This window comes from Copadichromis virginalis, linkage group LG16 (assembly GCF_057382275.1).
Source record: "Copadichromis virginalis isolate Kocher_CV1m ecotype Utaka linkage group LG16, C_Virginalis_male_GT1.1, whole genome shotgun sequence".
Lineage (NCBI taxonomy): Eukaryota > Metazoa > Chordata > Actinopteri > Cichliformes > Cichlidae > Copadichromis > Copadichromis virginalis.
In genome coordinates this window covers 30,844,479-30,870,344 of record NC_140633.1, presented here as the reverse complement: position 1 = coordinate 30,870,344, position 25,866 = coordinate 30,844,479, and positions in this window count along the sequence as shown.

Here is a 25,866-nt window from a genome sequence, read left to right as displayed (position 1 = left end):
AGATCTCGAGGACTTTGTCCCCTTTGATATTCCTTGACTCCGGGGCTTGAATAAGCATGTTGAGAGAGAGAGAGAAGTCAAGGTCACTCCCACTCTGACGCCGCAGCCTCATGAATATTATGATTAATCACAGTCTTTTGGCTCAAATTAATAACAAACAAAATTGCTGTGCACAGCCCATAGATTCAAGGCTAGCTTTTGAGGAACTGTTTATGTTGCCCTCCCCAGTAACTCCCAATCCCTTTTTAACAGACGCCTACCCAGCACTTCCCGATCACACTTCCTATTCAAAGCAAAATAAATAAATAAGAATGCACAAACTGTAATTGTAGTACTTCCCTTTGGTTGGGAACAATGTTAAATCTGCCACAACCAGTGAGATCTTAAAAGCTTTAAATATCTTGGAGTTAGCTGGAAATAAACAAATCCCTTCTACGTCAGCTTCCTTCTACTCTTCCAGTCAAATGGTTCGACATCCCTCTTGTGTAGTCCTTTCTCACCGGTCGCTGGCGTCTTTTTTTTCCACGTGCACGCAATGGAAAATAAAAAATCTGCAGCCTGATTGTTTGTACTGAAAAGTGTCATTTTGAGGTTTTAGTCATTTAAAAGCATCACAAATAGCACACAAACAAATAATTACACAAAGCATTTGGTTAAAAAGGTTTTCTGTCTTTTGCTGTTGGTAATAAATAAATACAATAAATGACAATGCACCCTTCAATTATATATTATTATATATTATTCACAAGCCTGCTATTTGTTGTTGGAAGCCTCAGCGATTATTTGAAGATATGTGGGCCATAATTTTATTATTTTTTCTATAATTTGATTTGATTCACTACATGATGTGATGTCTGATGAAAATGCACAAATGGTCACTGGATGTCAGTTTTTACTTAGACTGCTTAGACGTCATCTAACATGCATGTATGACTGTGAAACAGAAGACTCGTGTTATTTCTGTTTATCTCAGTGTTAAAAGACAAAATAAATGAATAAATAAAGCTGAATCAAATCTTAAAAGCGACTTCTGCAGCTTATGCATGTGAGCTCGTTGCTGTTTCTATTTGAAGGTAACATGTTGTTATGTCATCATTATGTGGCCCCCTGTGCCGTGGCAGGCCATCCCTTTTTACCTGTCACTGCATTACTGGGGTGGAAACAGGTGTCTCATTTGATGTTATTATTTTTTATTTATTTAGTTATTTTTTGCCTTGATACTGCACATGGCCCTCTCACGGATTGAGTCGGTCCTCCCACAAGTGTTCTCTCCTGAGTGGGTGACAGCGCCGGGCATGTCAAAAAGCTTGATGGGCAGCAGACAAACACACATACAGGAGATGACATTTACTCAGAAGGTCACCGTCAGAAATCGTGCAGATACTTCACATAGAGGCTGTCACCATATATATTTAATCTTTTTTATTCTTAGTCATGTCCTTCATTTGTGTTCATTTTAAATGCTTTGTGTAGTTGTCACAGTTTGATATGTATTTCTTTTATGTCTAACACACTAAAATGATGCTTCCCAAGTCTTGCTTGAATGCAGACATTTAACTCTAATCTAAGATTGTTTTTACGCCTTTCCCATAGCGCGGCAGAAGAAAATGGAATAGTTTGAAAAAAACGAAAAAAACAAAACAAAACAACTTTATCACAAATGCTGACCTTTAATTACAAAACCTTTCTGGGTGGGAGACCTCAGCTTTCACTGAAGTTGACATTTATAAATACCGAAATGCCCCAGTGAATTGCTTTTTGTTGAAGTCAGAGTATTGTTGAGGCAGATAGCATCAGTCCATTCGTCAAATACTGTAACTGCCGGTTCAAGGTGCTGGCAGGGTGTGTGCAGAGGACAATGTATAGCTGATCTGAACTGTCCACGTATGTAGAGGACAGACCTGTTAGCAAAGGGCCTCTCCTATCAGTCGCGGTAGCGATGAAAAGTGGAGATAAAGGCGGTACTCTACCCTGCTACTGTGGTTGTGTGCCCAGGACAAGAAATCAATACAGCTGATTTCAGAGACTGTTTTACAGTCAGGGCAGCTCTCAGCTTAAATGTTTGTTTTATTCAATGACACTTCTCTGCAAACCATTACCCACAGGGAGCAGAGAACAAACGTGAAACAAATAAACTGGCGACCCATCTCAGCATTGTTTGCACTTACAAATGGAAACTGGATAGTGTGGAAATTTTCTTTACCCAATGTCAAGGCAAAATCTATCACAGCTAAGATCCAAGCCATTACATTACAGCCTCTGAGGAAATATTACTTGTCGGACTGGCTTGTTTTATCCCCGATCTTTCTGTCCACCCATCATCGCAGGGATATGGCGGCATTGTGGGGACATGCGCCTTCCAACACCTCTATCCTGGTGAAAGAGGATTTCCTGTCTGATACGTACCAAAGGTTATCTGGATCGCAGTCATGTTTCTGTATAACATGCACTGCCAAGCAAAAACAGGAAAGCATTTCTCCCCCCAAAACTCATTTCAGCTTTGCTTTTCATTATGACCACCGCGAACATGCTGCACTTATGTGACCATAATTCTCTTTTCAGTGAGCACAACAAAACTCTGATGCATTTTGGTCTGAAATGAAAAAGAAACCTCTTGGTGATTCCAAGAAACCTTTAGGGTACCCTTTTAGCCACCCCTGCGCAGCAAACACAGTATAGAGGAACATTAGCTGGAAAAAAAAAGATAATAATTGCAAGCCTGCACAAACCGTCAGATTACTGCTTTCTTGCAACACACTACTTTCACAGATTTACTTCAGTGAAAGTGGAACAGGGATAAATACAAATTTGAATAGGATAATGTTTCCCTCTAAATACCAGTCTTATATTTTGCAGGACATCTGTGTGCTTTTGCACTTATACATATTATTTTGGGGAATTATTTGCTGCATTTCTAAAGAAAAAGCTTTTGCTTCTAACAGTAGGCCTCAGTTGACAATTCAGTGTAAAAGAGGAAGAAAAAGAAAGAAAGAAAGGAGCGAATGGTGCCTGAGGCTGAGTAGAGCAGACAAGCAACAGCTTCACATCACTCACCTGGATTCAAAAAGGACAGAAATAGCACTAAAAGCACCCACTCTCACTTTGTAACTGTTCTTTTGTTTCCCTGTCTCTCGCGTTAGGCTACCTTCATGGCAGCCGAGCACCCTGTGTCTCATTTCCCAAAAGGCTATTCACCATCACATTATAGCCAGGGGTCATTTAAACTTTGAGGTACTCAGTGGAAATTGACAAAAAATGTAATCTTGCAGGTTAGCGGTTCAGTGAATTTATTACATATGTTCATTATAATCCTGAGAAAAACAAGGTCTGATTTTATTTTAATATCCTTTTGCACCTTCTATTCCTTTCTTTTTCTAATGTTTTTTTAAATATAAAAGCCAAGAGTGTATAGAAAATATGCCATGCCTGCTCAGTGATTCAGACTTGTTATACCTTTTTTATTTTAATCTGATTAATTCTGGGTGTGTGCATAACTGATACCCCCAAATTGCCATTTAAGGCTTCACTTTTCTCTATTTTTATTCACAAAATAAATGAGGACTAAAGAGAAACATTTTAAACTTCCCAGCTTCAAGCACTGTTGTTGAAAATCATCTGGGAAAAACACTGCAAATTAATTGTGTCAGATGTTGTATTCATAGTCCCAATAGTGACCTTGAAACAGAAAATATTACTGATGCTGCCATAAATGCTTCTCCAGGCCTAGCAATTCTTATTCTTATCTAATAATATAAGGCCTGGATGGCTTGTACCAACATCTATATACCATAATCCTGCAGATGGCCACAAGACACCTCTTGGGACACGATGATAATCCCTTTCCAAGTCTACAAAAGCTTTAGAGTGAATGGGCCAACTCCTCTTGTAACCTCTGCGAGGGGAAAGAGCAAGTCAACTGTTTTGCAGCCACTCCACAGTCTACATTTTTATTCTTGGATCTAACACCGAGCAGTTCATTGGATGACGTTTCTTGCCGAAGAGGACCATTTGAAGCCAAGGTCGACCTGTTTTGTTGTGCAGCTCCCACAAGTCTCTATGAAAACTCACAAAACCAACACACGTGTGGAGTCAGCGCACCTGTTTGTTGCTGTCTGAGCCTTCCACTTGGCTAACATCGTACTCCAGTGGCATTCGAATGTCTTTTCCTGCCAGACGTGCAACTACAGGTTGACTGCTTCGTGTTACTCATTTGATCTGGATGTGTCTGCTGTTATGGGCACCAGGCAGTGTCTGGCATGTTGTGGCTTCTTGAGTGAGCTTTATGAGTAAGAATTTTATGCAAAAGACTAGAACTACTAAAGGCAAAATACCCACTATCTACAAGTCTTGCAGTGATATGAAATCTGAAAAAAAACATAAAAGGTAAATTAAAGTAAAAAATATCATCTGTACACATTGCTCGCTGCGATATTTCTCTACCAAGTTTCAAGTTTCCCTGATTTGATCTGGATTCTGTGCTGCATCTTTTGCATTTCTAAAACCTGAAAAATAATCAGCCTTCTGACACATAAGAATTCAACCAACATAGTCAAATATCTGGTAATAACTTTGTTTTCATTCAGCCCCATACCTTCATCCGCTGAGACCTGAGTTTTTGTCAGGTAAGGACGATTATGAGCTGTTGAGAGCTTGGTGTTCTGTTAGTAGTGCAGCCAAGGCAATCACTTGTTGTGACAGGGACAAGGAAGCTCCCTCTTAGCAGGAGGCTGATTGATTGGGCAGTCAGGGAGAGAGAAATGTCCTTCACAATGGGCAATGAAGGACAGCAGGCCCAGGATACTCACTCTCCTCCAAAAACTTTACGTTTTACTGAACTAATTCTCACTGTTGACATCAAAGAACTACAGCTGATGTAGGAATGAACTCTACTGGAAATGCCTCTGTCAAACAAGATGGATGCAAGTGGTCCAAAATCATAAAGTTGTGCTTCCTGCTTTGACTGCGCTCTTTTCATATTCATCAGTACTGCCCAAAAGTAAGGCCTTAGCATTGAAGTGTCAATCAGAGAGGGAGCTCCAGAGCACCATTCACTGGATCAGCAAGATTATGTCAGTTCATATATCTTCTCCTTTTTATAATTTGTCATCTTCCCATTTAGCAAAATGCATCGCTTTATAGATTACAGCACTGCCCTTATTTCCATGAGAAGGAGATGAAAGTCAAACAGAAATTTATATTCCACAAGCAAAATACATTTGGAATTACTTCAGGTAATCATGACAGTGCCATTATTAATAAACACTATTAATAATACTACATATCCCATCTTTGGGGGTTATTGCAGTGCCACTGGTGCTGTTTGCTAACCTGACTGATGCAAAGCCCCACATCAACTCAGAATACCCGTGTAAGTGGTTTTTACACTACATGCCCTGATTAATTATAAAATTGGAAGTACATTACTTTTCATATTGGCTGTGTGGTATTACAGTATATTGTCCTGGTTTGTTTCAAGACGGTGACCACGTCTGCAATCCTCGGTTTTTTTGGTCCAGTACAGTTACTGCCTTTTAAGGGAAGGACAGCAAACACCGTGACATGGAAAGACGATGTGACACTTTATGTGATGCATTTAGTGCTATTACTCATTTTAAAAGGATAATCTCCGGCTGTGAGCATAGTTACAGCTGCTGTTGCAGCTGTGACAGATGAAACTGTGGCTGGAAGAGTTTAGTGTTCGAATTTCTCCTGCTGCTGTGCTTCAGCCATGTTGCTAAGGAAATGTCCACACTATTTGAACTTGCGGTGCTTCTGTGACAGATGTTTTCCTGAATACAACGCTCAGCCACCACACCCACCTCTGTCCCTTTTAAAAAACATGTCACAGCCATAATCGTTACAAGCACCGCATGGCAGTGGCCACAATCACTGACAGCTGTGTCATCCCATGTTTCCAGTCTGCATATGCAGTGGTCAGTGAGTATCTGTAACAGCTCCTCTTCTTTTTGAATGCAGTGGTACAGACGTGCGCCCAAGCATGCAACCACAGCTGAGCGTACACTGGCTGTAGTTTATAATGTTACATGGTACTATAGTACAGCTCAGCCTTTCTCTGTTGATCAAAGTGCAAAAGTGTTGTGAGCTAACACAAATCTTAGCGCTTATCTCACTGTGATCTGTAGGGGGCTCCATACAGTCATCCATTATGACCATTAGGAATTGTGTTGCTTTTCTGAAAGCTCCAGGAAGAAATCTGCTATACTGTCGCGTAAATCTTTGCTACCATTACAGGATCTCTTCAAATCTGCTCAAAATGTTTTCATTTTTCTTCTTAGTGAAGATCGATATTTTTAAACATCACCAATGAGCAAAATACATGCGGCGTGGCATGTGTTAAACATTCAATTCTACCTCCTCTTTACATTCATCAGTTTCAGGGAAGACCTTGTTAAATATTTGCACTGTGCATGGGCATACAGAACCAAGGCGCCGCAGCCATTACCAATGAGGTACACGCCGCTTTTAAATGTTAATTGGAATTTCTCACAAGTTCTCATCACACTTATTCTAAATGATGGGCTGTGAGCGCCACAGAAAGGGTTCCTATTTATCCCGAGAGATTTCAAAGGGTGATGTACACATTTGTGGCGTGAAAAAAACAAACAGGTGCTTTATTTTTGTGTTGTTGTTGTTGGGGGGGGTTGCTGTTCTTTTGTGTATAAGATGGAGCTTGGCGAGAATAGATTGTTTTTGAGAAAAATCTTTATTCCACTCAGTGGAGTGTAAGTGGATTTACTACTGATTTTGTTTGGTTAACCATCACTTTGTCACAGGTTTGCTTATGGCTTCGACATAGTTCTTTAAAAATAAACAATAAATTCAGTGTAGCTTTGGCCAACATTTTTTGCAGAGGACTTCAAGAAGTAGAGTAAAAGTCCTCATTCATGTCTCTGATTTACCATTAAATATTAATTATTTTTATTATTGTTATCACCATCCATCCACTTTCAAGGTCACGGTGGGGCTGGAGTCTATCCCAGCTATCACTAGACAGGTCACCTGTCTACCACAGGGTCAACGCCCAGGTGCAGGCAACCATCCGTGCTTCTGTTCACACTATTTACATGCATGCATATTTTTGCCTGAAATGCCTATCCCTAGTTTAAAGTCCAAAGACTGGATTGGTCATGTTTGCTAATCTTCACATTAATTACAAACCTACATAAAATAATCGAATGAAGCAGTTTATAAACACGCTTGCAGAGCCATCTAATTCTAATATGTTGGATATTAATCTGGATCACCACCAAACTCTCCAGCAGCATAAATACTCAAAAACATTTCCTCAAAGTACGTCATCAGAAATGTACAGTACACAGTGTAGACCTGAATCAAAGTCTAGAATCCAAATAAACAGTGTTGTGGAAATGGAACCCATATGCCTTTAAAACCATACCATTCTGATGTAGTCCTTTTTTGTGGGTCAGGCATTCAGGTTATGTGTTGCATCAGTCACCCCTATATCCATTACGGTATAGCTGTTAGAACAGTATGACCTCTCCCCTGGCTCTGTTAGTGCTGTCATTAACAATATAGGTACCCTGATTATTTCCTCCAACCCACAGCACTGTGTATCACAACCAAAACCATGTTTGTGGTCACTTCATGTCTTACATACATTCATGCTTCTAGTGCACTGAATTAAATGCATTATTTGCTAATTTATAATAAAAGTGAATAACAAAAAAAATTTACTCAAAATGTAGATTTTCTCACAATACTATATCCACTATTTGACGGTTGTCTTACATTTCCTGACCAAGTAAACTATGTGCAACATTATTGAACAGTATGACTGAAATTTCAGTTTTCAGCTATCAAGTAACTTAAGCACATGGATGGTCAGACCAGGAAAATAATCTGTGTGCAAATCCTTCCGAGGGTTGCCTCGTATCAAAGTCTTTGCAGAGAAGGAGATTACTCTGCCAGCCACCAGAGAATGAGGCCATGCACCCTCGTCATACAGCATGTAGTGTAATACCAACCGGGACAAAGTTAATACCCACCTCATGTTCAATTTTAATATGCCGTCCGTAGTGATAATTTGGCCGTATGCAGTTTATTTTGTGGATACTGCTTTGCACTTTGTGTATTTAGTTCTCTCAAATCACATTTCACAAAGACTTTCAAAAGGAAGTTCAAGTTTTGAGTATAAGAGGACTTTTCAGCAAGGTGAGGTGCCGAATACAGTTTGCTTGTGTGACACTTAGCAAAACCAGTTTGCATCATCTCCAAGAGTCATATATCAGCTCTGAAGGAGCTGGCTGAAAATCCATTGCCTGGGGGAGATCACCACAGCATCACCAAAGTCGGCAGCACAGAAACTGTCATACACTGACACCTCCTGTGATCTTACAGATATGGAGTGAAGACAGCTTTGATTGGACGTAGTGCCTACCAGGTAGTACAGTCAAACGTTCAGAGCATGCATATTTATAGGGCGCATATTCACATGCTTCGTATCAGGGTGTGGAGCGCACAGTAAGAATAATGAGGTTCATTACAGGAATCCACCCACTTCTCACTGCATGTATTGACCATGTCAGTACGCACTTTTTAAATCTTTAATAAGTAATTAGCCTGGCTGAAGTGGTGGAGTTGAAAATGCCTGAAATGGCAAACTACCAGCATCTTGCTGATGCCTTGTTGCCTTGGAAACATTGGATTGGAAGCGCCAAGCAGATAATGTTGGAAGGAGCATCAGCTCAGTGAGGAGAGCAGAAAAAAGTTAATTGGTTTTGAGATTCAACCATAGCTGACCAATAGCAGCTTTTGTAAACATAGCACGGAAACAGAAATATTGAAAAAAAAAAAGTTTTATAACCTGAACTCACTGGAAATGCGGATTGGGTAATGCCACAAACAGGAATATGCTGCCCTAGCCTGTGAAGGCTATTTGGACTGGGAGCTTAAGCTTGACACAATGTGCCTATACAATGGGTAGATCTGAGGTCTTGGGGATCTGCGGAGGGAAGCGCAGCCATAACAGAAATCCCCACTACAAAGAGAAGAGGTGAAAAGGTAGTTATTTAACCAGATTCCCCACTCAGCAGAGAGAGGATTAAAATGCACTACTGCTTATCTGGCATAAAGACTTTGACTTTAAAACTGCAAGTTCCCTCAAAAACATGGTGTGAAGGTCAGCCTTTTATTAGATGCCTTTTGTGTGCTAATGAGAATGCAGAGGGATTTATGTGTCATTCCTCTGTTCTTCTACCCACTTCAAGCTTTAATGTAGAAAAGAAAGAATTACAAGGCTATGAACAAGTGCTTTTTTGTTTTCAGATATTTTGTAAAGTGGCTACTGATTGCACAGGAAAACATGCTGAAAGCCTGGATAACTGTCCAAGGTTCAAGTGAGCAGTTAAAAGCGTGCTATATAAATGTTCCAACTCCAACAAAGAAAAAAAATCAGATACCTTGTTTTTAAAATCATATTTGTTTTATTTTTTTGTTTCACTCAGTCTGAAACAAAAAAACCAGACCAAATTGATTTTCAGCTGTATTTATCGAAGGGCCGATGCTGCTTGGATTTTACCTTGAACAGTGGTTTACACTTGCATCTGATTGCAGTGATTTTACATCTTTGACCCAAATATATCGATTTAAATGTATAAATGTAATACCTAATCATTAAAATATTACTAATTTTACTTTTTATCACTGTGGCGTCGAGAAAAGTATCATCTACACTTTCTATATTTTGTTTCGACATCCACGACGATTACACTTTTAGTAAAATATTGGCTTGACACTTAGAGTCCCAGAGAGCAGCCATTTGGCCTTTCTACCTTTTAAAACCCGCCTTCCCGCTTTTAGCTAGGCTTTAGCTTCAGCCAACTGGAAGCTAAATTGGCTAGTCATCAATTCATATGTAAATTAGGTTGTTACCTGAGAATTCTGGAGGGGAGTGGGGGTGTGTGAATGATTGCTGATTTCTAACTGCCTCTTTGTTTGTCTGGGGGGCTGCTAAAAGCTGTGAACTTCCTTTTGTGTTCGTCTTGATGCATTCTCAATCATCCAGGAAAATAAATCTCCAAAAGTCACCAACTTGGAGTGGTTAGTTTCCTGAGCCACAAGGAAACCTGTGTTTCAGTTTGCCATCTTAGGGAGAAATCAACACACATGGGTGTATTTCCTTGTTGCTGAGATTTATTGATAAAAACAGTACAAAAAACCAACCATTTGTACACATATTTACAAATAATAATAAAAAGTGAGTGAGTACATTTCAACATTTTCAGCAATCACTCACAATCCTGGCACTGCCATGGTATCTGTAGTCTGCATTTACCACATGTGTATCTGTAGCAGTGAACACATCGCACAGTGGCATGATTGTTCTTGCATTTGTGTTTGACCTCACACATGGCTCTTTTTCCAGGGCAAGGTGTGGAGGGTTGTGTCCGAAGCACCTGTTCTTTTCTTGCCTTCTTCCCAGCTACATGAGAGTGAGCCAACTCTCTTGCAAGCTCCACCAGGAAGTCCACCTTCGTCCCGGTGCATGCTAAGAATATAGACTGTCTTGGCCGCATACGTGTCAGCGTGGCAGCAGAGGTTGAAAACACCTAAGAAATAAGATAAATTGTTATTTCCATAGCCCTTTTACACACAATGAAACACATAAACATAGAACCACAAAAGACCTGCAACATACCTGAGTGGTGAATTCACTGCGATCTGTCTGTCTAGCGGATTGAGGAATTTCCCTGCGAATCTTGTTGACTGTGCCGAGGATGGTGGTTTTCCGTCTAAGATGTTTTTGTGCAAGTGAAAGCGATGTGAAGAAATTGTCCGTGGTAACATTTCTGCCCTTGTCTAGGAATGGTTCCATCAGCCTCATCACTACATTTTCAGACAGTCTCTCCCCACTGGGACGATTGGGGTCCTTGCCAAGATATGGGAAGACATTGCAAATGTACTTGGATTTTAGGTCGCAAGCCACCCAAAACTTGATCCCAAACTTGTCAGGTTTACTTGCAATATACTGCAGGGTTAGGGTTATACTGTGGGTTTCCCAGGTTTGCTGACCAGCAGTCATGTAGTGATGGAACCCTAGTAAACCCCCGCAAGATGACAATTGCATCCACCTCAACACAAAAGGAAGTTCACAGCTTTTAGCAGCTCCCCACCCCCCCACACAAACAAAGAGGCAGTTGGCAGTTAGAAATCAACAATCATTCACACACCCCCACTTCTCAGGTAACGACCTAATTTACATATGAATTGAGGCTAAAAGACTAGCCAATTTAGCTTCCACTTGGCTGACAGAGGGTTAGAAAAGCCTGGGACTACCAGCATGAACCATGACCTTTTTCTTTACCAAACTTTAACCAAAGTGCTTTTTGACTTCTGTCATACAGTTATTCTAGAAATTATTTGGATATTCTTTTTTGTGTGTGAAAAAATTAACCAGTAACAAGCACAATGTATAGCCTCAGCAGGTAAGAAGGTGGGGTAGTCTGTTCACATGGAAAAATGGAGCTATATTGATTAGTCGATTAATTAAAACACAACGATTTATGAAGTCGCCTCAGGAAAACTGTGATGGACATTTTCACTCAGTCTTGTCGATGTCTTATGAACCAAACGATCATCTGGAAAAAGAAAAGATGAATCAATAACGAAAATAATTTTCAGTTGCTAATACAGCTCATGCTTTGAACTAATAAAGCTACTTAAACCCTGGTTCAGATGCATGGATTGCTGCCTTTGAATTTCCTATGCTTTGTCCTACATACTGTATATCCCATAAAAATGAGGTGGTGCTCGCAAAGCAAATGAATTAAATTACTTTGTTTTACTTTGCACTCCGATGGCGGTGTAAATTAACAACGAAATCGGCAACAAAAGCCTCCACTAATGGTGACACTACTTATCAAGTACCTGCTGAACACAATCACTTCTTCGCCACTGAAGCGGTATGTTTTACACACCCCCTGTGGTGCTTGTTTTACAAAATTTAGTAGTTTGATGTGAACAAACAGAAAACAAATGCAAATTTTTGCTTTCTAATTAGCAATATATATGAATTCTCACTGAGACTGATGCAAAGCAACCTTTCCTCCTCTCTACTAGCAGCATGCTGTTCTCCAACAGAGAGTCTCGCATCAGCAGCAGAGGGAGGAGGACAGAGGACAGGAGGGTGCCACCAACTGTTAGCCTGTCATTTTTAAATAGAATTTTTCAAAATCATCGACTGGGGCTTTGTGCACTCCTAAACTTTCCCATTGTTGCAACGGTTCACGGGATGAGAGGAACCAAATGGAGCACACCGGAGGCAGAGTAAAATCCAAATGTTTAATCACCAAGCAATGGTCATACACAAGCAATCAGTCAGTGTGGCTGAACAATCCCCGCAAGGGGCAGACAAAAAGGTTAAGTGCCAAAAAAAAAAAATACTACAAACACAAAGCCATAAAATACATCAGGAAAAATAGGAGAACACGAGGAATAACAGCTTGAAAACAGAGCACGTATTTATACTCAGGTTGAAGGCTGAGTACAAATATGATCTGCCAAGTGCAATTTGAAAAATGGCTACAAAAGTATACTGCTTAATTTAACATATATGGTATAGAAACAACTTGGGAAGGAAGAAACTTACAGTTATAGTGATAGAAATAGATGACAAACAGGGACTATAAAAAAAAGGAAATAACTGAGCTGATGAAATGGTAGCGGTGTTGATTACAAATGTTTTTATCCTTAAAGATGGCACTCCTGAAAATAAACCACCAAGAGGCGATAGAGATAGATGGGCGTTACCTTTCTCTTAGAGCGAGCAACAAGCTAAACACACATAGCTCATTTTGGTTGTACTGCAGAGCTGCCTTAAGGGGTGCACATTTAGGAACTGAGTAAACATCTGATCACTTATTTTACACCGTTTAAATATAGATTTAGATTTTACAAATCCATAACGCTCTACAGAATCTGTTTTTCACCTTTTTTCTTCTTGCTGTAACACGGTATAGCCATTATTGGATCCAGTGAGAACCAGTGAGAACAATGCAATAAAAAAAAAGCAGCCTTCTGCCTTTATAGCCCCGAGCTCTCAGGTCGTTGAAGGTAGCAAGCTCTTCTTGTTGGAGTTAAGTTTGACAGTCAGCCATCTCACGTATCACCTACATTAGATATTCTGACAGGATATCTTATTATATCTTGTCATAATTTCAAGCGGTTGGGATAATGGTACTTTAATTAGTTAATCTAACAATCCTGTCACAGCCATACAACATGCATCAGGTCTAGCAGTATTCCAAATTACTCACCAAAATGCGAGCAACCACTATTACAATAATTTATTAACTGGTGCCAATTCATTTTCCAGTGCAATAGCCTGAACAATGTTTGTTCCTTATGCTTTATTATGCACTAAGTAGCTGTGATCCTCAGATTCTCCTTAATGTCCCCTTTTATATGAGATGAAGTTGGTTAATAAAACTTTTGTGCTTCTTTTTTGTGTGGCTTCCTCTGACTGGAATGAATTGCCTTCAGATATCACCTCCTAGTTATCATTGTACATTTTTTAAAAAGGTTTTGTTTTGTTTTTTTATTCAATAACAAATTGCTTTTGTTATTAGTAAAAGCAACATTGTTGCTATTGCTTTTTATTCACTATTTAATTGTTCTGTGTATTTACAGTTTTGTCTCTGTAATGCTGTTTTTGGTATGTGATTTGTCTTTGTGTCTAAAGTTACTTTGTTTTTTATTATTTATATCATTATTTATATTGTTTTTTAAATGTTATTGTTTATTTTTCATTTGTGAATATTAGTTTGGACCTGCTTTAAATGCATGAGGATGGTCTTTAAGCAATTTATTCAGCTATAATTGTATTTTTTTTAATAATGGCATATTTTAGAGCTAAAGCATTTGCAGTCACTGAACCCAGTAAAACTCTGTCCACATATAAGGCCATTCATTGGCTCCTGTTTGCCCCGTAGATGACGTTACAGGCTACGCTTGTGTGTATGTACTGTACAGTAACTCTCATATTTTAGCCAACAATATCCTTTGCTTCTTCTGATTTTCTCACCTCAAAGTGAAGATCAATTTATCCTGCTCTCTGTTGCATTACGTCACTAACACTTATTTTGCCTGTAGCTTCATCTCCACAAGACACTGAATTTCATTGACATTTCATATTTTCTGGGTGCTGCTTGTCACCTCTTGTGGGTACTGTATTTAACATAGCGTAAGAAAAAGGGCAGGGCCAGAGTAAAACACAGAAAATGTAACCAATAATCAGAGTATGTGCGGGAGTTGCATTTCATTAGATGTTGATTATTGCCTCATAAGCATTTTCCTATAAATATATGATTTTTTTTATTCTTTTCAGCTTCTTAGGACACTTCAAAGCCATCAAGTCCTTGGAGTGACATTAGTATTCTGCTCACATGTACAATTGCCTGTAAGCAATGGACTTTGGATTAGAGGAGAGGTTTATGCTGAAGGTATGGCCATAGAGCACATTAATCTTTTATTTTCTGTCAATAATGTGACACGGTAATGATGAGGGAACGATTAAGCTACAGTGAACACAACATGTTACACAGCGTGTAATGGTCCAACCTTTATATATAAGACCACATTATGTTATGTGTGTGTGCATGTTAGTATAATTTACAGACAACTGGACAACAGGCTTAAGGCTCATGCATTGTTTTGTTAGGGGCCTACAGAAAGCTCTAAATGCAAGGTTCAAATAATATAATGTTCGAATATATTTGATGTCCAAAAGGTTGTATCCTTCATGTAGAGGGGGGATGCTGCAAAGCACAATGAAGGAATTCAGGCTTTGAACATTGTGATGATATGTTGGACACATATGTCACACAAAACTATAAAACAAGACGTTCTTCATTAACAGGAAAGCTTATTCTAAAGCCGAGCACTTCAGCACACAGAGTGCAAAGGGAAGGAGCTCTTGCCCCAATGCCAGTGATGGCATAATTCTCTGAATGAAAATCGGTGGAGTCTTGGCACAAGGCGGCCTTTTGTTCAAGTGTAATGTAAGCCCTTGAGCATAATCAGAGTCCTGTGGAACATTTCTTGCAGAGGACTGTGCTGAGTGGAAATCCACTTAATGTCTTCTTGTTTGCTGCTAAATAGCAGATTAACCCCAGAGGCTTCAACTACCCCACAGCTGGTGCACAGTATTGGAAGAAGGTGTCTAGGGACCCCTCTATCTTTAATCTTGGGGGGGGGGGGGGGGGTTGTTTTTTTTGGGGGGGGGGGGGGGTGGAATCTGAATTGCAAGAAGGAGATTTTTTGTCACAAAAGGTCAACAAATTTCAGGTTATCAGAGGAAAACAGACAAAATGGGAAGAGGATCAAAAGAAAGAGGGTTTATACTAATGATGAGGTTAATTTTTATCAGAGAATTTGGATTTTTTTACAGCTTCACACTGACTAAGAGCTTCAGTGTTTAATTAAATCAGATCCCAGTCTCTCAAATGCATAGTTTGACAATTTTAGGACTTACATGTTTTTCTGTTTTCAAGTATTAGGTAGCACTAAATGCTCTGTTTTACAGATAGTTTCCCTTTTCTAATCTTTGTGCCAAACCAATCCACACAACCGGATTGGTGTCTCTCAAAATGTGCAGGTTTTTTCTAGCTAGCAGTAACTTGCTTACAATTATAAATATACACATTTTACTAATCAGTCCATACGTCCATTATATTCCTCTTATCTGAAGTCGGGTCATACATCGCTTCCAAGTTTCTCCTGCAGGATCCCAAAATGTTCTCAGACCAGGTGAGCTACATAATGTCTGCTGTGAGTTCTGGGTCTACCTCCTCGTCTTCTCCTAGTTTTCCATGTCTGGGAAAGTCTACAAAGGGAGGTATTCTAGCCAGATCCCTGAACCACCAGAGCTGGCTCCTTTTGAGGTGATGGAACAAGGGATCTAGTTTGATATCATTCAGGATGTCTGAGCTCCTACTTCTATGGCGTAGCTTAGCCACCTCAAGTAAAAAGCATAGATGCTATTCTGAGGCCCCTCAAACCAACACCTTCCTCACCCTGACAATGCTTTGAGATGTTGGAAAAGAAGATGACAGACAGGATTGTAAATAAGGGGCAAGCCTGGTGCAGCCCATTCTCCTACAGTACAACATACAGTACAACATATTGTGAATTTGTGTTATTGCTGTTGATAACATTGATCCCCCCCCCATTACAAAGCTGACATCTTTAAAAAATGCCCCCCCAAAACCTACCTGTTGTTGCCTGAAAGCTTAATTTAGATTCATTTTAATCAGTACACTGGCTGCTGTCAATGTCAGCTTCTAGGCAAGGTACTTATTTAGAAACATGTTTACAGTAGTTTAATTTAAGAGTTTGTGCATGTACTTTTTATACAGTTCAGTTGTAACTGCCTTAGGTTATTGAAGAGTTTGCCTCGACACGCTGACAGAGACTGTAAACATTGTTGGGGTAATTGTCTGAATAAGACAGGGCTCAACTTTGATATGCTTTTTAATGTCAATTTATTTCCACCTGCTTTTCTTTTTTTTAAACAACATGATTTTTCATGTGTCATTTTCTTGATACGTCTTCCTTTTTCTGGTGCTTTTTACTAGAAGTTTTCTGCCGAGAATGAGTCCTGCAATGTGTCTTATGAGAGCACAAACTATACGGGGGGAGTATTAGAGGCCCTCTGCGTTTGGGAAGAAAATTGGCAATTTGTCAGTCACATTCGAGCCATTCTCCCATTACTTGTACAGACCCATTACAAGCTACAAGTGCAGTAACGCCTCGTGATCTATGACAGTTAGATAGCAACCAATGAGACACGTGAAACGTGTGCAGGCGTGTTAGCTTTATGCTTATGTATATGTTCCCACTGTGGGTTTTAAAGCTTTGTTTATTTTCCTTCTTTAAGGTTCAGTTTGTAGAGTGTTTTCCTGCTTAAACCCCCAAAGACTTAAATTCTTAATGTCTGAGATTTTTTTCCCCCCCTATACAGCGTGGCCCTACCTCCTGAGATTATAAAGCCAATGACATATTCAAAACCGCAGAACTCATTCCTTCTGCTCAACAGTTTCCATCCCCTTTCAAGTCCTTGCCACAGAAGGGGAGCTCATGCAGAAAGGATTTGCCCTATCCAAGTATTGTACCTGCTGTAAATGATAGATTTAGAGAGAGGGAGAAAAACTGCACAAAAAATAAAATAAAATAATAATCTCTTTGACGCAGGACACGACAAGTGAACAGACATAAAAAAGAAACCAAGCACACAGAAAATTGGATTTTCAAGAGTGCCTTGTCTCGCAAAAAATGACCAGTCAGAGGGTGTTAGTGAGGCACACTGGCTTTCATTAGTGTAGTCATTTGGCATCACTGAACCATGAAGATGGTTAAGTGATATTATGTTAACCTCCTGTTTTACATCTAGAGTTGAGATTAAATGTAATTAGGTGGCTTTTGTACTTCCCACATAGTCTTCTGGGTAATTGATGACTGACTGACTGAAGTCCTTTAGTGACCGTCTGTGCTTTTGTTCTGATCACAGTCCTGCTGTATGCCGTTTTCACAATGATTGGCCGAGACCACAGACATCAGCTAGTTGGCTACGGCTTTGACTTTCACTGTGGCCACATCAAAAGCAAAATGGTGTGCCCTGTTTAGCAATTTCTGCTATCTACGCCTTATTTTTAGCCCAGGGTTGGCTGAAAAGATGTGAATAATGTTGAATTTCTCTAATATGCTGAAAACTCTCAAACACATACAGAGAAAAGTGCAGCCAAACACTGAAGCATTGTCCCTAGTGTAAGGATATGTTTGACACACTATTTCTGTTTTGAATTATAATTGATCGATCTGATTCAGGTGGGAGTTTTACTAGACACATCAACTCTTGCGGCGAGGAAGCATTTTTTAAAGCTTTACTCGGTCTGCACTGCAGTATTACACAAAATGTGCAATTTTTAAGCAAGTGGTAACCTGAGGTGAAAGGCTAAATTGTCAAAAGTCGTTTAGCTGCTAGTCCCAGAGGTCAGTCAGTCTCCACCTTGCTAAAATGCTCCATTTTACATTATTAAAAAACATGTTTACAGCCTTGTTAAAAAGCTGCAAAACCATCATTTCTGTCTTCATAATAGCTCCAGGGGGGTGAAACATTTCTAACTCATCCACCTGGATACTGGCCTTAGGGGTGGAGCTTCAGGTAGTTGTAGCCTCACAGGCCACGCCTCTTCATTGTGTTTGTTGGTAACATAACAAATATTACGCTTGCTTTGTGGAACAAGCTGTCCCATAATTTTGTGCGTCTGTTTTGGTGAGTAAACCTCGAATATTTTATTGGTCCGTTTCTTAGCAGTGTTGTGTTGCAACTACACAGTTTATGCATGCAGCTTGCAAGCCAAGTATGCTGGAGATAACCGATAACTTTGCACTCTGTCTTTTCATCTAATATAGGAATGTAAAAAAAAGATCAATGTCCAAAATCAATAATGGGTGGCATCACATCCATATTTTATAGAGTCTACTCTTTGCAGTTATGCAGATTAAGGCTATTTTGAGTGACGGGTGGGTGTCGGCTAGGCCACTAGCTGTCTGCTAGGTCACCTCAGGTAATTGGAGTCACTGAACTGGAGCTCTGGACCATGTTGTTGTTGGTTAATTGTCTATACAAAAAGTTTGAGCTTCCATTTTGGCGTCTGAAATTGTAGTTTTGTTTTAGAATCCTACTTGACAAGCAGCCATATAACTTTGGGATGGAGCTTGATAACAAGACTTGCTTGCTATAGTTGATGATTTGGCATTCCTGCCTACATGCATAACTACATACCTGAATTAATGAAATCCAAATATGCCTGCACAAACCAGTGGGTGAGGTGATGGTGCCCACATTCATTTTTTTCCGTCTTGAGGACTAATGGAGGAGGAAATATGCCACGTGCAGAGACAGCTAGAGTACCTAGTCAGTTGTGAGAGGAGTGACGTAAATAGGTTGGTGAATTATACAGTCCCTTAATTAAATCTTAATGCTACAAAGCAATAATTTGCACAAGAGACTTTTAATCACACTTACATAATATAATCAGAGGTTTCTGTGGCCCATTTAATCTACAGGTGTCAGACTGGGAGCAGCTGCTATTTTAGGAGGGCCAGTTGAATTAACCCTAGGAGCTCTCAGTGAGCAGCAATAATGTAATCTTATAGCTTCATTTACGTCTTCAGCTCTGTAGAACAATTACAGTATAGAATAAAAGCAATAGGAAGAAAGGGTGTAAAGATTCTTCAAACTTTTTGTGAGATTTTCAGAGAAACTGTTTCATGGCCCCAAATTTAAGTCTGAGTTTAATTAATTCTTAGCTTGCATACAGACATGACTTCTTACTGAATCGCCAACAAGCATTGCACCAAGATATAAAGTTTATAAGAGAAAAGCTTAGAAATAATGCATCCAAGTCAATGCTAACTCAAAGACCTTATACTGACTTTGCATTGCAGTTGTCCATCCACTCTGTGTTTGTGTCAGCGCACATTCTCTTGAGTGTAATTGCCTCATGCTCAAGTGTCTTTCTGGCTTATTAGCGGTAGATTGTGTTTCTCCGTAGCCTCAATTTACTGTAAGGAAAGTTTCAATGTTGACTAGTTTTAAGTGAGTCAGATGGTTGCCTGTTTGTAAAATAATCACGCTGTTGCACATTGACCCAAAAAGAAATTAATCTCATCCCCCTTTTTTTTTTTTTTTTTTTAAAAACTGTCTACTTACTGTAGAGCTTTGGACCCTCTGGTAGCTCGGGTGCCAAAAGTAACGAGAAGTAAACTCAGTGTGAACCAGAAGGCGTGAACAAATCAGACAGTCAGTGACTGAGTTTGATTCATTAAATCGTACTCTACGTTTGCTGGACGAGCTTGGAAAATGCCATGGAGAAGATTGTGAAGTGACTGTTAGAGGTGATGTTAACTGGCAAGCTGAGACTAAATATTTAAAAGCCTCTGATGCTTGTTATTGCACATATGAATACAAACCTGCTGAGAGAATGTGTCAGTTTCCTGTCACTATCATTATTTACGCAGGGCATGTGGGAATTTTCCGGTATTCCAGCAGAAGTTAGTTTTAAATCAGCCCAGAGAATATTTGCAGTGCTATAGCATAAGAGATTAATAATTTGTCAGTTATTATTTTCAGTAAACATCACTGCTTACATGCAGTGGTTACTTTTAAATCTCATCAATGGCTGTTTTAGGTGTTTGTTTACCTGAGTTTTATGAGGGTTGTGGCCTTAACATGCTCATCGGTTGACAGGATTTTGGTTTATCCCGTGCATTCAAATCGGTCAGCATTTGTCTACGATCCTTTACCTCTCCTTTTACTCCCACTGAAGACCAATTTTCAACCCGCTTTGGTCCATTATCTTGATTATGACCTTAGTTTGCACAGTTTTCTGGAACAGATTTCATACAACATATTTCTGTGGCTGCTGGCTAATCTTTCCTCCTACTTTTCTTCCCTGCTGGATGATAAAGATGATAATCAGAGGAGCCTTGGGGCTATAGAGGCAGATGGACCCTCATCCCTCCCTCCTGCCCGCAGCTGGTCTGACCTCACCATCCCTTGAAAGCATGATACCTGTGAATACCCTGATTATGGCCAGGCCAGACTGCACAGGCCCACGACCCCTCGCTGTGCAGGTGAGTGTTGAGGCAGTAGAGTGGGCATGATTGACTCTCACTGCAAACCCTGTTGGAGAGCTGCGTTCCAACAGACAGACAGAGCGAGTGGGAGACGAGGGGGCAAAAGAGAGAGCCCGCCCTGCATTCTCCGGCTAATTAAGTGTTATTATCCTGCACAACAGGAGGTACCTGTGAAATAATTGGCCACAGCCACAGCTAAATGTTCCAATCTGGAGGTGAATCCAGAAGTACAGCAAAAGGTCACATGCCATTATGCATTGTGCTGATCTTATTAGTGCAGCAGTCCATCAAAAGACCTACCATTAATTCATAGCGAAAATACCTCCTGGATTAAACTGTAGTGTCTTTCCTTGATTTAAAGTCAGCCTTTTTTAGGTGAGAAAATCTTTTTTTTTTTTCTGACCTCCTAGTCAAAGAGAGAGTCCCCTTGAATTTTATCTTTTTATGCCCACTTACCTCCTAATAGTTGACTCTTTTGTAGTGCTAATGTCAATTTGAGAAAGGAAAAAAGAAAAAAAAAAATATATATGAATATGTGTTTCCTCAAATAAAGGCAGTAGTGAATTAAAAGCCGAGTCTCTAATAATGCCTGGGTCATGGCTGACATAAACAAACAGTCAATCTTCTAATACAGGCAGGGAAAAATGTTTTTACCAGCAAATGTCTCACAATAAAAGCCCATTTAAGAATTAACGTTTCTCCTACTGAAATGCCTTTGATTTAAAACTGAAGTGCTGAAATGCACGTCTTCATAGAAAGACGAAGTCGTTGTGTATGATAAATACGTCTGTGTTCATAAATGCGTACAATTTGTCATAAATCAGGGCAACTCGTGATAGATCGGCTGTAAAACAGCTCTGTAGGAACTCTTGGTTCACTGTCTTACCCTGTCAATAATTTCTTGTTATCATCAATCACTTGAAGATATTTTCAGTGACATTCAGACTGAAACTTTCAGACTCTGGTGTGAACTCATTCATCAGCTCCTTCAAATCTTTGTATGGACTGTCTTCAGCAGTATTGCTCATAGTGGCCATAGCCATGCCAACAAGCTGGGTCGTTGTTTACGCAGCTGGTCTGGTCTGACACTCGGTGCTGCTGTGTGAATGGAGAGAGGAGTCCCAGCTAACGTGGATTTATTCTCCCGGGAGCTGTTTTACAGAAAAATTAATTCAGTACAGCATCTTCATTGGACTGGGCTCCTGCATGCACGCCTCTCCGCAGCAGGGTTTCTGACTGACTGAGGAGTCAAAGGTCACTAAAAAAGATTCCAAAAATATAAATACACAAAATTAAATGAGTATATGCAAAAAGATAAATAAAATACTACTACTAATAATAATGACAAAAGCAGAAAATTAATGAGGATGGATTTTCTGTGGCATATACTTTTTATTGTAATATACCATTTGCACTCAACCATGTGCAGTGTATGCACGTCACAATACTCTTGCAATAGCGTGGGTTACTCTGGTGAAACGAGTAACGCCACGCTCTTGAGCTTCTAACGCCATTTTCTCATTTCATCGTTCACTGGAAGCACGAGTAAATGCTGCCAACCACTTACACAGTTCTCCATCGAACAAGGTTTTGTTACCTTCTGCAGTTGAATTAAAATAAAAAGGCAAATCCACCAAATTAGTGATGTACTATTTGATCAATTTACTCCTGTGTCCACACAAATCGTTCTTTATAAGAATTTTGTGGGAATTTTATCAGTATAAGCAAACACTAAACCAAGTAGCTGTACTTGTGCAATATAGTCTTCTTTCATTATTAACCTACAAATATCAAACTGTTGATTAATGACTTCTTTAAAATGTACATTAAACATTCAAATATAAATTATCTTGATTATCAGCCATAAAAGGCTGGATTTCGGTGCTGCTAAATTGAATATTAAGCTGAGCCTATCGGCCTGCAGCTGTTTATTTATCATGCTGGAATGACGACTTTCAGTCCGACTGCGTGGCTAAATCCTGTTGGAGTAAATGTCAGCAAGGCAGAACACACAAACTGAGCCAAACAGCTGAGCAAAATATTGAAATAAAATCCCTCCAGCTACTTTGCTTACTAATTATCCCAGATCAGCATCCATCACTATGCATCATTAGGTGGATACTACAAAAAATAAATAAATAAAAACCACAGAGAATCTTCGGTTTGTCAGACTGTGTCAGTTTTTGCAGAATACATGAGCCGGAAGAAGCGACGTGACACCCGAGACTGAACTTAGCAGGGATTCCAGCTGTTTGTTTGGGGTTTTTTTTTTTTAATCGAGTGCTGTTCTTTGCTTTTGTCTCCCTGCATTTAGAGACTGCATGTGCTTCCGGGATATGTACTAAGTTTCTTCCGTTCACATTAAATCTAATATGTTTTTGCTCATTTCACGACTATAATTGTGCACCTTTTAAAACTTCTGCTTTACTTTCTGTGTGAACACGTTGCAGCAAAAAGTGCGTTGTGTTTAGGTTCAGGGTGATAGACTGGACTGAGTCTTGTATGAGCTGTAACTGATGATTAAACTAGATACTGCAGTGTCGACTCTTAATCTATTGCAGGAATACTTACTATTAATTATAATTTATAAGGGTCAGGGTTATGGGAGGGGAATAAAGCGAATGCTATAACAATAATAAGGGTTTCAATTCATGAGGAGAAATGTGTCTTTTAAGAAAACAAGTAAGGGCTCTTTCAATAAGAAACACTCCTATTTTATTTAAATAACTCTGTTTTTTTTTTTTTTTCTAACTGTATAATGGACTTAATAATATCACTGTTAAGGCAACAATATAATCACACTGTCAGCAATGTTGCTAAGGTCTTTGAATGCATGAACATTGTGTTTTTGTCCACCCATTTGTTCTTACTGTGTGCTTTTTTCTTTCTTTCTTTCTCAATTGCTTTATTGGAAATCAATCTTTTATTCTTGGCAACAAGGCTGTACTTGTAATTTGTGTATACTACATTCACGTCTTTACTGAGCTACACAGATGTATCTTCTTAAAGTAGGAATTTAAACTGGATTTGTTTAAAAAGAAATAACCCTAATGTGAGCTCTTAGAGGCATATTCTTTGATGGAGAAGCTCGATGGTCAGTGGGCTGCTGTGGTTATGTAACATGGCCTCAGTTTCTGATATAGCTCTATTTAACTACTTTGGGCTGTTGTGTGGGCGTGTGTGGTTCTTCTATCCCTCCTGTGTTTTCTCAGGTACTACTCTTCTTCCTGTGGGGTTGGTGGTTTGACCAAATCTGACTCGACTCAGTCAATAGCCTGGGGGGTACATATAGTTGAGGCACATGAGATGGCTAGGGCCAGTGTAGTTCAGGGCAGCGTGTTTGGGGCAAAGTATGACCCTCGTTTGACCAGTATTTTTGATTTGTTAGTTTTAGAAGCATTTTCGAAGCTCTCTCAGTAATTCAATAATAAAACTCTGCTGTCTTCTTTTATTCTCCGGAGTACTTTTAGATTTCTTTCCCTCATCCCACGGACTTTACGGGGGGTTTAACCCTCTCTAATGACCTTTAAGAGCAAAGGCCTTTGGTCAACACTTACGGACACTCTGTCAGGACATCTTGACATCAAGTTTTAGCATAACCTTTAGCAAAAATTTTCAACATTGTGATGCCCCCCCCCACCTCCCCCAAATAACAACAACAACCCAAAAAAAACTTAGCAAAGTAGCTTTGGTTGTCTGATCTGACCAAATGGTCAGCAGACATACAGTCATGTCAATAAGCTAGCACACACTCATTCAGTTCTAAGGTTGTACATATACAGGACATTATACATTCTTAGATGAACAACACATGACATATTACACATAGCTATTATTTAACAAAATCTTGGCCAAAATGTAGAAATGTGTGTAGAAGGAAAAGTTTTAAAGACCACACCATGATTTAGGAGCTTACAGAACCACCTTTAGCAGCAATAACTTGAAGTACTCGTTTTCTGTATGACTTTATCATTGTTGGGGGAACAGGTTAGGCCCACTCTTTTTACAACATTGCTTCAGTGCGTTGAGGTTTGCAGGCATTTGTAAGGTCCCACCACAGAATTTCTACTGGGTTGAGATCTGGACTTTGACTGGCAAAATTTGTTTTTTGGTGAAAACCAAAATATGCTACTGCGTATTTTAGGAAAACGTATCCACTCTGGTCTCATCTGTCCAAAGGACATTGTTCCAGAGGTCTTGTGGTTTGTTGAGATGCAACTTTGCAAACCTAAGCTGTGCTGCTGCTTTTAGAGAGAAGAGGCTGTCTCCTAGCAACCCTTACAAACAACCTATATATGTTCAGTCCATCCATCCATTCGCTTCCGCTTATCCTTTTCAGGGTCACGGGGGGCGCTGGAGCCTATCACAGCTGTCATAGGGCGAGAGGCGGGGTACACCCTGGACAGGTCGCCAGTCTGTCGCAGGGCCAACACACAGGGACAGACAACCATTCACACTCACATTCATACCTAGTGACAATTTGGATTATCCAATTAACCTATCCCCTCAAGCTGCATGTCTTTGGACGGTGGGAGGAAGCTGGAGTACCCGGAGGGAACCCAAGCAAACACGGGGAGAACATGTAAACTCCACACAGAAAGACCCCGGCCTGATGTTGGAATTGAACTCAGGACCTTCTTGCTGTGCGGCAACAGTGCTAACCACCATGCTATATGTTCAGTCTTTTTATATTATTTTGTAATTGTACTGTCATGAGATTTTACATGAATATGCTAACTGAGCCTGTAGAGTCTGCGTCCCCTCATAGTTGCTTTTAGGGTTTCAGGCTCTGTAAACAACACTTCCATGGATAACGGAAACCTTTACTCAAGAATACATATTTTATGCCATTTTCCATAGTCATGTATCGGGATTTGCTCCTCCATGCCTGTAGTCCGTTATGCATGTCAGTTCAGCAGTGGCTAAAATATAATCCATCCATGCTAAAGGTAAAAGTTTGCCTTTACAAAATAGAAAGTTCTTGCTCTGTAAACAACCAGGCATTGTTGAACTTTTACTTTTTGGAACAAAAAGGTCATAGGCGACTTTCACAGTTGTAAACACTCATGGGTGTTACTAATTTGATCAGTGATGGCTCTGTTCTGCCCAAGTATGCCAGTGACCTTGCATTAACAATAACAGAATCTAAAACTGAAGTAGCTAAATGGAATTCTTCCCATACTGATG